The sequence below is a fragment of the Dipteris shenzhenensis genome, chromosome 3 (genome assembly GCF_047967505.1).
Source record: "Dipteris shenzhenensis isolate YYH24624 ecotype China chromosome 3, Dip_SZ_1.0, whole genome shotgun sequence".
Classification (NCBI taxonomy): domain Eukaryota; kingdom Viridiplantae; phylum Streptophyta; class Polypodiopsida; order Gleicheniales; family Dipteridaceae; genus Dipteris; species Dipteris shenzhenensis.
Genome location: NC_141598.1, coordinates 47,107,075 through 47,121,062, shown reverse-complemented (window position 1 = coordinate 47,121,062; position 13,988 = coordinate 47,107,075). Strand labels below are relative to the sequence as shown.

The 13,988-nt window shown below is 42.0% G+C and overlaps 1 long non-coding RNA gene across 2 annotated transcripts in view; it reads left to right on the top strand.

Annotated features, from left to right (window-relative positions):
• Window positions 1-7,324, top strand: part of LOC147903900 (uncharacterized) — a 47,219-nt gene extending 39,895 nt beyond the window's left edge. For both annotated transcript variants that reach the window (XR_015540781.1, XR_015540782.1), the window contains exons 5-6: window positions 5,925-6,570; window positions 6,716-7,324. This is a non-coding gene — a long non-coding RNA (uncharacterized LOC147903900). The remainder of the gene's footprint in view (window positions 1-5,924; window positions 6,571-6,715) is intronic.
• Window positions 7,325-13,988: the final 6,664 nt, after the last annotated feature.

Sequence of the window (13,988 nt, the reverse complement as noted above, 5' to 3'; positions counted from 1 at the left end):
CAACATTCATGTATGGCACTCCCGAAACACCACACGTGGCCCAGCAAGGGCCTTGTGACCAACCAGTAGGAAGGGTCACTTGGAACTCTCTGCCCTCTCCAACCGAGCGTCAATTGACGAGCGGCAAGGTCCGCGATGAAATACGCCTCCAAGCCACCAACCTGTGCATCGACAGTTCTGGCCAAGCCCCCGGACGACGTGCATACCAGGTCCTCCACAGCTCACGCGATCTTCAGATGGATCCCTGCCCACGCGACGGGCCAAGGCTGATCCTTGGGCAATTGTCAAACATCCAGCTTGTGAGCTCTTGCATGCGCCGTTAGCCCGTTACTGCTCGTCGACCAGCCAGCCTTCAATTTCGCCGCTCACGGGCCACTGCATCCAATCGGTGTCTCCCCTCGGACTTTCCGCTGACTAACGTCGATTCTTTTCTTTCTCACGCTCTGCGACAGCTACGTAAACCAGCGTTCGTCCCTTCTCTAATTCCAAGCCTGCGCTCTGATACCAACTGTCAACCTCCTTGTCTCTAATACTAAGCTGTTCTGACAGATCACGGGAGTAGCACCCTGATTCTCCTCCCAGCCTATTCTGCCAAGACTTCCAAGCGAGAGACAGAGATCTGCATTCGAAATCACGTAAATCAATTCCTTTTCTTCTCTCACTAGCCTTAGCAAACCCCAAATCCCTAGATAGATCTAGATGCCACATGTCATCCATATAGGGCCTTCCTAATGCAACATTTCACCCCTCTCTTGGGATGCATTTAATTCCTTGCCCCTAGGCACAATCTTTGCACTAGGCCCTTGGTCTCAGATCTATCTAGTCTGGTGCTATCAGCCCTCACCTAGGACCTTGACATTAAATCCCTCCCGATCATTTACATGAAGCGCAAACATATATTTTACAGAGATAGATCCTATAAGGGAAATGTCGACTGATTCTTCCGAGGTCATGCTACCTCGGCTAGAGCGTAACAGGGACCCTATCCTATGAGTCCAAAGTATGTGAAGATTGTAAGAGGAGAGATACAGAAGTTAATCGACATAGGATTCATCTACAAGATTGAGCATATGGATGGGGTATACCTCATCATCATAGTGCTAAAAAATAATGGCAAGATCCAAGTATGTGTAGATCTAAAAAAGGTCAATGTCGTGACTTAAAAGGACCACTACCCACTACGCTTTACGAAGCATTTTCTACGTAGAGTTGTTGGAAAGGAGGCTTATAGCTTCCTAGATGGATTCTAGAGTTGCTGGAAAGGAGGCTTATAGCTTATGTTTCTAGAGTTTGATTTCACCATTGCTATACGGAAGGAATGCACACACTTTATGGCCGACCACATGTCCCATATTCCCAAACGGTGAGCCGGAAATAGGAGTGGAAAATGATCTTTTGGATGCCCCACTATTCCTTGTGTATCTATTTCTAGAATGGGCTCAAGAAATTAGACACTTTTTAGCCAATGGATTTTCTCAAGACAAGCCCTAAATAAGGATAGGGCTAGAGAACTCATTAACGATGCGTCTCCATATCAATTGATAGCCGGCCAACTCCACCAAATGTGTAAGGATGGCATAATTCATCACTGCATCTGTGAAGATGAATTTGTGGAGGTCTTAGAAGGAGCCTATTCAAGCATCGCAAGTGGCCCGCAAGGTGTTGCAAGCAGGATTATGGAAATCCAAGCCCTTTGCAAATGTTGTTGAGTTTGTTAAATATAGTGATCCTTTCCAATGAGCCTCCATACCTCACAACTAAGACTACATACCCCTGATAGGAGTCCTTACAGATCATGTTGGGATAAGTGTGATCAAGGGCTTGCTAGGTGCATGTGTGCATCCACTAGCAGTCATATGGTTGTGTGTGTGTGTGTGTAGAAGAGGCACACTTAGTGCCATAGGCCATGACATAAGTGATGATGTAATGCAAGGCCCCCCACATGGGGTGATACCTGATTTAGGCCACCCTTTCTCCCATTCTATAAAAGAGAGGACTTCCTCTCAACTCAATGGAACATTTTGCCCTTTGGTTCCCACACTCTTCTCCATGATGTCCATCTTCTCTCCCACTCCCCAACATGTGGTATCAGAGCCTTTCTACCCTCCTTGAGCCCCTAGCCCATTCTAGCTTCAATATGCCACCTCATCATCTTCTTCTCCACCCTCCACCTTCTTCATTTCTACCCTCTTTTCCATTAGATTTTGCTTAGCTTTGTTCTCTCTATTCTGCTGTGCCATTTGCCAAGCCCTCTGAGCTAAAGATCCCTCGTCTTGGGGAAAATCTCTGACTTGGTGGAATTAAGCAATGCTTGTCTCTTTCCTCATGCCAACACTTCCTATATTCAGTGACCTTTCACGTAATTCTGCCCATAGCCGTGACCATTCATCTATTCCTCTTGCCACGGGTGGGCGACTACAAGATGTCTTATGTTCAAGTTTGAGGCCCAATAGTTGCTGCAACGAGGCGAAATAAGCAAAAGACCAGTCAGAAATGGTGCACTTCTCACCGACGATCTGGTGCAACATTGTGTGATTCCTTGCTAGTGGACCTTCTCTGGTATGCAGGGTTCCAGTTGCCTTTGAAAGCTGTCTCAAAGCTTTTCTCTTCAGCTTCAATTGCACCCTCGAACTTCAAACTGGTTCAATTTGGGGGTAATAGTGATATTTGCTTCTAATATGAACTATTGAATATGGTTAAGTGCAAGAAAGTTTCATTATTATCGCAGTTATCTTTGGGCTTTTGGATGTTTTGGAAGTGATTTGAGGCATTTTTTAGTCTTATCTTTGGAGCACTGTCCTGCAGTTTGACAATTTTGGTAAATGCTCATGATGCATTTATGATATATTTTGAATTGAATATGTTTGAATGCTATTTTGTGAAGGAATAGACACTGCCTTGTAAGAGGTAAGACGTTCCTAATGGCTAACATGAGTAAGATAGATGGTCATTCTTTCCATACTTGGCAGACCAAGGTCAAGTTCATTCTCATGAAGAAAGGTCTATGGAATATTGCTTGTGGAAAGAAGAAACCTTCAATAAGAAAAGGTGAAATAGCATGGACAGTAAAAGATGAAAAGGCTCTAGCAATTGTTTCTTTTGGTCTTATTAATGAATATATTCATCACATTGATGGAAAGGACACTTCACATGATGCATGGAAGACACTCGACAAGATATTTGGTGCCAAAGGTAAGCACTCAAAGATGAAGATACTTATTCATAAAATATTAGAATGCTTTTGTGGAAAGACCAGCCACATTGAGGAAGAGCTTGAAGACAAGAAGAAGATCAAGGAGAACAAGGAAAAGAGCTACATCAACAAAGGTTTCAACAAGAGCTTCTACAACAACAACATCAAGTATAGCAACACTTTCACATCCAACTTAGTGGATATTGAAGCTTCTCTTTTGGAAGAGGAGAGAAATGGCTCCTACAACTCCAAGGAAAGTGAAGCATATCTTGTGAAAAAGAGCTACATCAACAACAAAGCAAATTTTGTTGAAGGAAGAACTCCATCAGCAAATGAAGAATCAAATTTTGTGATAGATTGGGCTTTCTAGAGTCCAACATATTGAACTTTAGTCATCACTTGGTCAATTTTGAGATTCTCTGCCTGAAGCAGTACTTCAAAAAGAATGTTATGTGTTTTGTGTTTTATCTTTTGTAAATCACCTCTGGTCACCATATGATGTAGGCCATGTGATATGTGTTTGCCTCCATGGTACCTCTTGCAGAGATGAGAAACTAGGTCTACACAAAGGCCTAAGATTAATCCTTATACATGCAAGGGAGATAACCATTTGGGGGGGTCTATCCCATTTTTGTAAACCTTGACCCTTGGGCATTCTTGCTAGCATGAAATCGTAGCCATAGATTTATCCTTGACCACCATGAGATGGCTTGTGAAACTATGTGACTAGATGTATCCTTAACATAGCAAGAGGCAAACCCTTAAGGGGGGGTATATTGGGATATGTGTGATTAAGGGCTTGCTAGGTGTATGTGTGCATCCACTAGCAGTCACATGGTTGTGTGTGTGTGTGTGTAGAAGAGACACACTTAGTGCCATAGGCCATAACACAAGTGATGATGTAATGTAAGGCCCCCCACATGGGGTGGTACTTATGATTGTGGAGTTCCTATGATTTAGGAGCTACCTCCTTTGATGTAGGAGAGGTGCCATTGATTTAGGCCACCCTCTCTCCCATTCTATAAAGGAGAGAACATCCTCTCAATTCAATGGAACATTTTGCCATTTGGTTTCCACACTCTTCTCCATGATGTCCATCTTCTCTTCCACTCCCCAACAGATCAACCATTTGAAAAATGGGGTATCTACTTTATGGGACCAATTAGTCCAGCAGAGCTAAAAGAATTCGGGCTCGATACATTATCGTGGCCATAGATTCTTTTACAAAGTGGGTTGAAGCCAAGGCCACCAAGACAGTTGATGTGAGAATGATTGCTATGTTCTTGTACGATCTAGGGACACACTTTGTTAATGATACAATTTTCATACTAATAAGCGAGTCCCTCATCATCCACAGGAAATCTATACCTTCCTTACTACCCGCAAGCTAATGGACAAGCCTAGAGCTCGAATAAGACCTTGTGCAACACAATTACATGCACGGTGGAGGCCAATTGTAATGACCAAGAACATAAACTCACTGCAGCACTTTGGGCATATTGAGAATGGCATATAAGGTCTCTATCAACTACATGCCCTTTAGCCTAGCATTTGGTGCCAAAGCAATCATTCCAATGGAATTCATAGTTCCAAGCCTCAAAGTTTCAATTAGAGATATATTATCAGATTAGGCGATTCTAGAAAGGCTAATAGAGCTGGAAAATCTCAAGAAGACAAGGCTAAGAGCCAATAGAAAGTCTAATAGAGCTGGAAAATCTCAATGAGACAAGGCTAAGAGTAGCATATATGATTCTAGAAAGGCTAATAGAGTTGGAAAATCTCGATGATGAGACAAGGCTAAAAGTGGCATATGACATTAAGGTCGAGAAACTCCGCCGCAAGAAGGGGTTCGATACTATCACAAAATGAGAAGGAAGAGGTGAGCTTGGTTCATGCCTTAGCAGAAGATGGCAGTAATACAAAGGTAGGAGAAGGTCTGATTTTGGGCAACCCATTTGCTTGATGATCGGCAACTAGTCGGAGATGGTTGTGTAGTCAAGAATCTATTAATTTGCATCCATGAGGAGGTTCAGTCTAGGATGGAGGCTCCTTGCTAGGGGAGAATTGTTTTTGCAGGACTGGTTGAGCATAGGAGCAGATTCATGGTGGCCAATTTTTGATGCAAACAATCGTTTGGTAAGAGGGTGTAGCATGTTGAGGTGGTACACTTGCATATGCTAAATAGTGGTGCCCCACTAGTACCACCTTAGCAACTAAAATCATTGATAAGTGACTTGGTGTACCAACTAACTCAATGACTCCTTTCATCATGAGGTGGTGCGACCTACTCTGTGCATGAGCTCTTTCCTTACCTTTTACTATCAACCATGAGCTGATGCGACCTGCAAAAATCTTGGCAACGACCTTAGTATGCACATGCTTTCTGTCATCACGAGTGACTTATTTTTTTCCCCTCACCATCCAAACTTGAAAGGAATTCTGTGCAGTAACATAGATTGACTAGCTGCCAATAGCTTCCAAATAGATTAATATTGCATTTATGTGTATCTGAAGTCTCTGAATGAATTTGATGGAGAATATTGATTGGAATTTGGCAGTGCTTTAGCATCAAAACTTCGACTGGCTACTGGATGAATTTTGATTTAAGAAATTGGCACTCCACTCTATGTTGTGGGAATATGCTACCCGCACAACAACATTGTATCTCTCACCTCGGAGAGACATTCCCTCGTTTCTTGTTCGATCGACCATAGTGTTTGTTTTATGGCAGGCAAGGCCTCTGTCGTCAACTTCCTTTGTGTGTGAACTCTTTCCTTAGTCGCTACAAATTGTGAGTTGGTGCAAGTTGCCTTCAACTTCTTGAGACATCGTTGCCTACAAATCGTGCCAGGTGAGAGCTGGTAACACGCTTTTGCCCAGGGATTTTGTCTGGGTCCACTCAAAGGTTGCCTGTAACTACAACTCTGCGCCTTTCATTTGATCATGCATCGCTTTGTTGCGTTCTAAGTTTTTGCATTATAAAAACCACGCTTGCCATTGTAGAGGCTTCAATTTTGAGCCTATGAGAGACCTTCTATCATGTCTATTTTTGTAGTATCTTTATCTGTATTTTATGTCTCTCTAACTGTGTCTGTAATTGTGTGTGTTTTTGGACTGTATCTATATTTTTTTCCAATACGAGGATGCGCTTCTTTTTTTGCGCAATGTCATCAAGGTGGCAAGCACCCCACATTGAGACTTCTTGCCAGAAGGTGTTTTGCAAGACCAAGCAGGACTTCCACTTGGAGTATGGCTTGGTGGACCTAAACCCACGCCAACTCACGAAAGTTGATGTTATATACAGGTATTAGTTGACTGTTTTTGTCCAACTCAGGTAGGGGAAAGATAAAATAAAGTGTCGGCATGTCAGGCCCCAGGTTTACACCCAGCTATTAGAACTCCATTTGAAGGTTTATGAAGAACTTTCTATCAACATGGAGTTGTCCTTCTCGTTTGCAAGAGGATTTTCTTTTGAGTATGGATAGGGTGGTTGTACAAATCAAGGCTTGATTGCATGGGCAGAATTTGCTGAGAGCGTAATTTCCCTGGTTCAACATCAAAACAAGCTCGAACAAAAGATGGAAAAGTGGGTAAGCAGGAATTTGAAGGAAGATAGCAACAACAGAAAATTTGCAAACCCTATAGCTTCCTAATCAAATGCTTATTCTCTTAGAGGAGGTGTTTGTTACGATGGGAGCAGCCAAAGGTTGTAACTCCAAGCACTGAAGATGACAGGTCCAAGAATTTAAAATCTGCAAAATCACTATTGCAAGATAGACAAGAGAAGCTAGCTGTGGTGAGGGACAAATACGACAAGGCAACGGTGTCGCTTGAAAAGACAAAATGCCAGCTGCATGAAACTCCAGGCATGTGCGCGGCAACCTAAAAGGTGAAGATGGACATGGAGTCATATGAGACTACAATTGATAAATCAGAAAAACAGAAGTTGCAAGTCAAAATAGAAACTTTGAGATCCACATTTTCCTACATGGAGGATGATAGCACTAGCAATGTTAAGGTTGTCATGGATGTTGCAGAGGTATGTTTCTCTCATACGCCCAAACTTTGGTGCTTACAAGACTTTGAATTTTATAAATAGATGGGAGATGATTTTCAAAAAATTGTGTTTGTCGGAAGAATTGCACCAAAGGGATGTGGAATTGAGGAAAGCTGAGGTGCATATAGACTTTGGTCGGCATATGCTCCAACATGTATGCAGCAGAGTCTGAACAATATTTTTGCCCCATGTGTCTTGCCTACTAGGCAATAGGAAATCCATCCTTTTGGTGGTAGAAGGTTATTGTATTGGATGCGGCCTTAGCCTCGATGATGATGAGGTACATGGTGTTTGCATGCTACCATGGAAACACCCTTACCATCTTTTTTGCTTTGCCCAGTTATGCACCACCAAGCAAGCCTGCATGCATCATGGTGATGGGCAATGAGTTACTGATCCTGCAAGGTCATTGGTGGTAGAAACTAAACCACAGTACCACATGAAGAAACTAAACCACATGTTTTGGCCTTTGAGGGTAAGTTCTCACCAACACTAACTGGGTCACTGTTTTGAGCACTAGCATAGAACTTACAAGCTTTATTACTCTAGTAGCACATCTATGACGAGCACTATTAGTGCACTAATAGGCACTATTAGACCACCAACATTCACTACCATAGCTAATAAGCACTGGCCCTATTATAGTACTAACAAGTATTTGCCCTATTAGAGGACTAACAAGCACTAGACAAGTTCTAGCACATATCTGACCAACACTATTAGAGCACTAGCAAGAATAAGACAGCACTAACTAGGACTATTGGATCACTACTAGAGCATCAACAAGCACTTAGCACTATTAGAGCACTAGCAAGCACTAGTAACAATAAGGCAGTAGCACTATTAAGCACTAGTAACTATAAAGCAGTAGCACTATTAGAGCACTAACAAGTAGTAGTGCTAGCTCAGCTCTAACTAACACTATCAGAGCTACACTAACAAGCATAAGTACAGATCTAAGTAGCACTATCTTGCACTAGAGCACACTACCTTGCACTAGAACCAAATAGCATTACCTTGAACTCTCATTATCAACAACTATCAGTAGCACTAACTTGTAGCATATTTCTTGGATTTAAGTCTATTATTACTTGTAGGGTATCAAATGTCTTAGGCGAGTTCATCACAAAAGTAGTCAAAGTGTGATGCTTTGTCTCCTGTTTCCAATTTCGATGACAAAGTAGAGATGGGGAAGGAGGATGCAAGTGAAATTTAAAGTAGTGGAAAGGGGATCTCCCCTCCAACTGAGCCCAAAGTGCAAGAGAAATACCTTGAGGATGAATCTACATGCAAGATGAACCTGTAGAGTAGGATGACCTATTGTTGCTGGACATCCTTGGTAAAAAAGTTGAAAAGTGAAAGATGGACGTATTTGAAAAAGGTATGATAGTTTTGGTTCTTTAGTAATTTTAGAGTCACAAGATGAACATATGCACTAACCTTTACATTCTCTGACTTCACATGTGAAGGGGGCAGAAGGACCCCGAAGACCACGAGTGGAGGTGCAAGTAGGGAGCAAAAGGAAAGAAGTCATGTAGTTGTTGCAGGCTTTAGTGTGAACCATATGGACATCCCGATAGAAAAGCAGAGCACATCGATGCCTACATGAGGTAGTGGTCCAAAAGCCAAATCAACTCCCCCACCCAGTCCCCACTTCAAGCCCAAAGCTTGCAAGAAGTTGTAGTGGCCTTGTGAAAAGCTGTAGTCAGCTCATCCCTTCGAGGGCATGCTCTCTTGTGCTGGATCAGAGACTACTAAAACTGTTGTACTGTGGACCTTTTCAAGTGAATACCAGTTTGAGATATTCAAGCTATTTCAATATAATGATGTTGTTTAGCAAGGCAATGTTGCTATTATAGTGTAATGTTATTATAATTAATACAATGTCCTTGGAATGCACATAGCATGACAAGCTATCATCTTCTAATGCTATGTAATAGCGCTAGCAACACCAACCACTCGCAACAACACTAACTATTAGCAGCATCCCTAACCACTAGTAGCAACACTGAGCAGCATCACCAACCACTAGTAGTAGCACTAAAAATAGCACTAGAAGCAGTACCAACCACTAGCAACTACACTAACAATAGCACTAGAAGTAGCACCAACCACTAGCAACTGCACAATCTCTAGTAGCAGCACTATGGCAGCTGCACTAACTACTAGGCTCTAGCAACACTATAGTAGCATGAACCACCAGCAATTGAGCTAGTAGCAGCACTATAGCAGCTACACCAACCACTACAAGTAGCACTAACTACTGGTAGCAACAGCACTAAAACTATTGTATTGTGGTCTTCTCTTTGATGAATTTGAATCTTCACTCATTTGGCGACTCAATGATTTGGTATCTTTTTATGTGTGTGTGTGTGTGTGTGAATGTCTCTTGTGAACTTTGCATTTTGTTGGATACATGGTCTTATTATAATAGCGCGTGAGGGATGTGATTACTTCAATCTATAGGGCATGGAGAAAATTCACCATAAACTCCTAAAAAGTCAAGAAAATAGAACTTTCCTAGATCAGTCAAGCAGCTTGGTTGTTGTGGTTGTTGAGTATCTACTACTTCAATATAAAACTTGTATCTTGGCCTATCTTCAAAGATAGGAAGCATGTTAATCTGTTTAGATCTATATAAGTGTGTTTTAATTCTATTTTGAAATATGTTTAGATCTGTTTAGATATGCTCATATGTTTTTTTCAAATTTGACTATGATCTTCTTAAATCTATTCAGGTTTGTTTAAAACTATTTCAAAATTATTTAAATTATATTTAAACCTGTATTTCAAATCTGTCTAGATATAATAATCTAGTCCTCGATTCAGTACACATGGAAGAGACGGAAGTAGGATTGCAATTGTCCATCCACATCAAGAGGATTACCAAAAAGAGAGAAAAAAAGTGAGCGAGCCAAAAAAATCGAGCAATAAAAAAATAAAAGATTTATAAATCCCCCATTTCAGTAGCAAAAAATAATAACTTATTCAAAAGTCCATCTGTTTCCACAATGCTACCATACTCCCACTGTGGACACACGATTTAACATTCCAATCTACTTTATTGTTGAGCTTCCTGATTGCAGGGTCGGCCCTCCTTACTCCTTTCTAGAATGGGGCTGGTTCCTTCCTGCAGGGGCCCAGTCCTTTCCTTCATGCTGCTTCCCTTTCCTTGATTTGAGCTTCTTGGTTGTAGGCTCGGTCCTTCTTGTATCTAAAATCAAAAAAATAAAAAATCAGAACTATATCCCAAGTGCAAATAGACCTCTCAAGTTTACATATCGAATGGTATGCTATAAAATATGGCTTCATGTACTTTATATGACAAGAAAAACATCTCCTTGTTACCATCCATAACTTCAGTCATTTGAAACTGTATAGCTTTTACAAGGTGAGAGTACAGAAGAACCTTAGGTTGAGTATCAAGAAAGCAATAAGTGTGATCATCGTGTTGTTCATAAAACAAACCCTTCACCACAGAACAACTAGATTTAATGATGTTTTCCCATGCAATCCTCTAAATTTTGATCTACAAGCTCCTTCTTGGTAGTGCACTATAGGATATAGAAGTCCACACCCTCGTCATTGTTCACCTCTACATGAACAGTAGAATTGTCTCCAATACAGATTGCATCAGAAAGTGTATCATGATGTCCTTCATATGTAAGATCCTCACAAAGGTTTTCTTCAACCTCCATGTTCTCTCCAGAAACAAGAATTTCATAATTCAAACCTGTCACATATGCTTTGTTGCAACATCTTTTCCAAGAACCATGCATGCAAGCGGCGTATCACCACAATGTAAATATCCTAAGTCAAAGTACAGTTGATCATTTATTTGATCATAATTAAATAGTTTTATATGTGTTAATTATGGTCAAAGAGTTCTTTTAATGATCAAAGAATTGACTACGGTCAAAGATACTTGACTCTGGTCAAGTAAACCTGACTTCGGTCGAGGACACTTGGTTTATTACCAAGAGGGTTAACTACGATTAACCACAGAACTACAGAGCTGACTACAGTCAGAGAGTGTTGACTTCGGTCAACAAGACTTGGCATGTGCTAAGAGGGTTAACCACGGTTAACCAAGATGTGTCAACTTCGGTTGGAGAGTTGTCAACTTCGGTTGGAGAGACTTGGCTATAATTAAGATGCCTCGACCCTTGGTCAAAGCCTCTTAATTATAATCAAGAGCATTGACTTCAGTCAACCAGAGAATAAATATATATTTTTATATTTGTTATGTGTGCACATGTATTGAGTGGGGATGCCCACCGTGATTAGAATTAGTGCACAGTGTGTTATTTGCATGCAAAGCGCTAACAATTAATGGGTGCCATGGTGGTGCGCTTTAATTAATTGTTGCACGTACCAGGAAGAGTTATTTTCCTAAGCGCTACGGGAGCCTAATCAAAGTCTAGGAGGCGGTTCGCGTGACCAAGTGCTTCGAAGACTCCAGAGTTGCCCTTAGTGGCATGTAATTAGGAAAGTAATGTAGAGTTGACAAGTGGCTTGTTTCCAAGAAAGGGAGCCTGAGAGCTCATGTAATGATTCATTCATTCACGTTTTGGATTTTCATGTATGTACAGCTTCCACACTGAACTCTTGTAACAGATTCTCTCTTCAAGAAATAAAATACCTTCGGGGGGGTCCAGTCCGACGTTGTCCTGGGCCCTAGCTGTGTGTAGAGAGAGAGAGAGAGAGCTCTTATGAGTGTTTCTGCAATAAATTATGAGCATGAGGTTCCACGAGAGAGCTAGCGATTGCATAAAGAAATGAGAGTGTCTCTGCTGTCTTTTATGAGGGAGGATTACATTGGTATCAGAGCATGGCTTCACTGTTTTTTGAAGCTGTGACGATCAAGTAGCAGGTGCAGGGAAATCTGTAGAAATCCAAGTGGCTAGCGTAGGACACCTCTGACGAGAGTTTCTGTTGATAGAGAGACCACAGAAGAGAAGGGCCAACGCAAAGTGATTCCTTCACGTGGCAAGATGTTTTTGACGCAGGCGTAAACTTGAAAAGCAAGGTGGCGTCATGTTCTTCTGAAAGTATGAAAGGCTTCATGGGATATTTGCGTAGAAGAGCAATTTCACGGAGGACATAGTCGGTGATTTCTCTGCTAACAGGCGCCTTCTTGTGCGTTGAAGCGTTCACGCTAGTGCTTGCTTGAAGTGCGAAGGCAAGTCCAGGCTTTGAGGCAGCGCAAGGGCTCCAAGAGCATTTTCGAACGGGTATGTGTTAGCGTGAACGTTCGACGGAGAATAAATGGACCGATGACGTTGAGCGCTAACGGGATTTCCATGTTCCATCGTCGACTCTATGAGCGGGCACTAGATGTTACAGAAGCCAGAAGAGACTAATGCATCGGTGCGACGCGCGATGTCAATGAGCCAGCCAAGGTTCAACCTTAGGCGCTGATATGGCCAGGTGCCAGTTAGTACACGTGGCAGATGAGCAGTAGGCAGGTGACATGGTGCTTACACGTGGCACACAGGTGACGTGGCAACCACACGTGCGAGCTGATGTGGCAGCCAACAGGTCCAATTGACATGGCAGTGACACGTGGCATGTTAACATGGCACAAGCATGTGCAGAGAGCAAACACAAGGCAGCCAGCCTGGCAAGCCAGTGGTACAGTTAATCCTGGTTGGTTGACCTGTGGTTAGTGAAACCTTGGTTAAGTTAACTACAGCTAGTTAACTCTGGTTAATTGAACCAGTACCTAGTTAGTTCAACCTTGGCCGAGTTAATCTAGCCTAATCAGACTAATCTGGTTAGTATAACTAGGCTGTGACCAGTCCAGTTAGTCTAGTTTTCGACTAACCAAACCAGAATCAGTTAGTTTGGTTAGAGATAAGCAGTATGATGAGAGTCAATTTCATGGAGTCTTCCTTCTGCCAGTAGTCTTGTAGAGCAGCTGTTCATAGGGTCCATAGTTGTCACTGTGTCAAGTTCTTTGTAGCCAACAAACCCCATAGGGTTGAGGCAAGTGGGTCTGATCTTTAAGCAGCTAATACATCGCCTTTTGTCTCGTCTGCCTTTCTTCTCAGTGCGTTGAATAGAAGTGAGTGTTTCGGACAGGCAGTATTGCGTCTTTAGTTCTATCTCCTGGGTGGGAAAGTTAATTGCATGCTGCAATTTCTATCAGTGTTCCAGTTTATATGCTGACATTGAGAGATGGTCTAACGAGTTAGAGGGACCAAAAACCTTTGTGAAGGTGAAGGACAGCAATGTTTGCTCAAATTGTTCTTGGAACAAAGCTGATATCATTTGCATGAGGGAGGTGTCTTTGAGAGGACCTCAAGGACTCAACCAGCCAGTTACTCCATCTGGTTATTGTCACCTCCCAAAAAAAAAAAAAAAAAGAGTTGCAGAGACTGTTTCTGCTACCAGTTTTCACTTATCTGAGAAAGCATCTACTGTCAGAAACAGCAAAAATCAGAGATTTGCAGAAAAGGAATACGCGTGCCTTTGAGCAGAGAAAAGAGGGAATCTGATGCATTCTGAATGTTTTCTTTGTAACAGTTAGAAAAGGGGCAATATAGTTGTTGATGCCTTGGCAACTTTGTGGGTATATGCCTTGAGCTGACAGCCCAGTACTGGCATAGATTATGAATGCAAGACACCTCTTGTTGAGGTAAATTTTCTCTTTGAAAAGTGAAGGCAGCATGCATCAGTTGCACACAATGTGTGTGTGTGAGAAACTTGCAGATCTGAGACGAGTTGTAAGGAGAA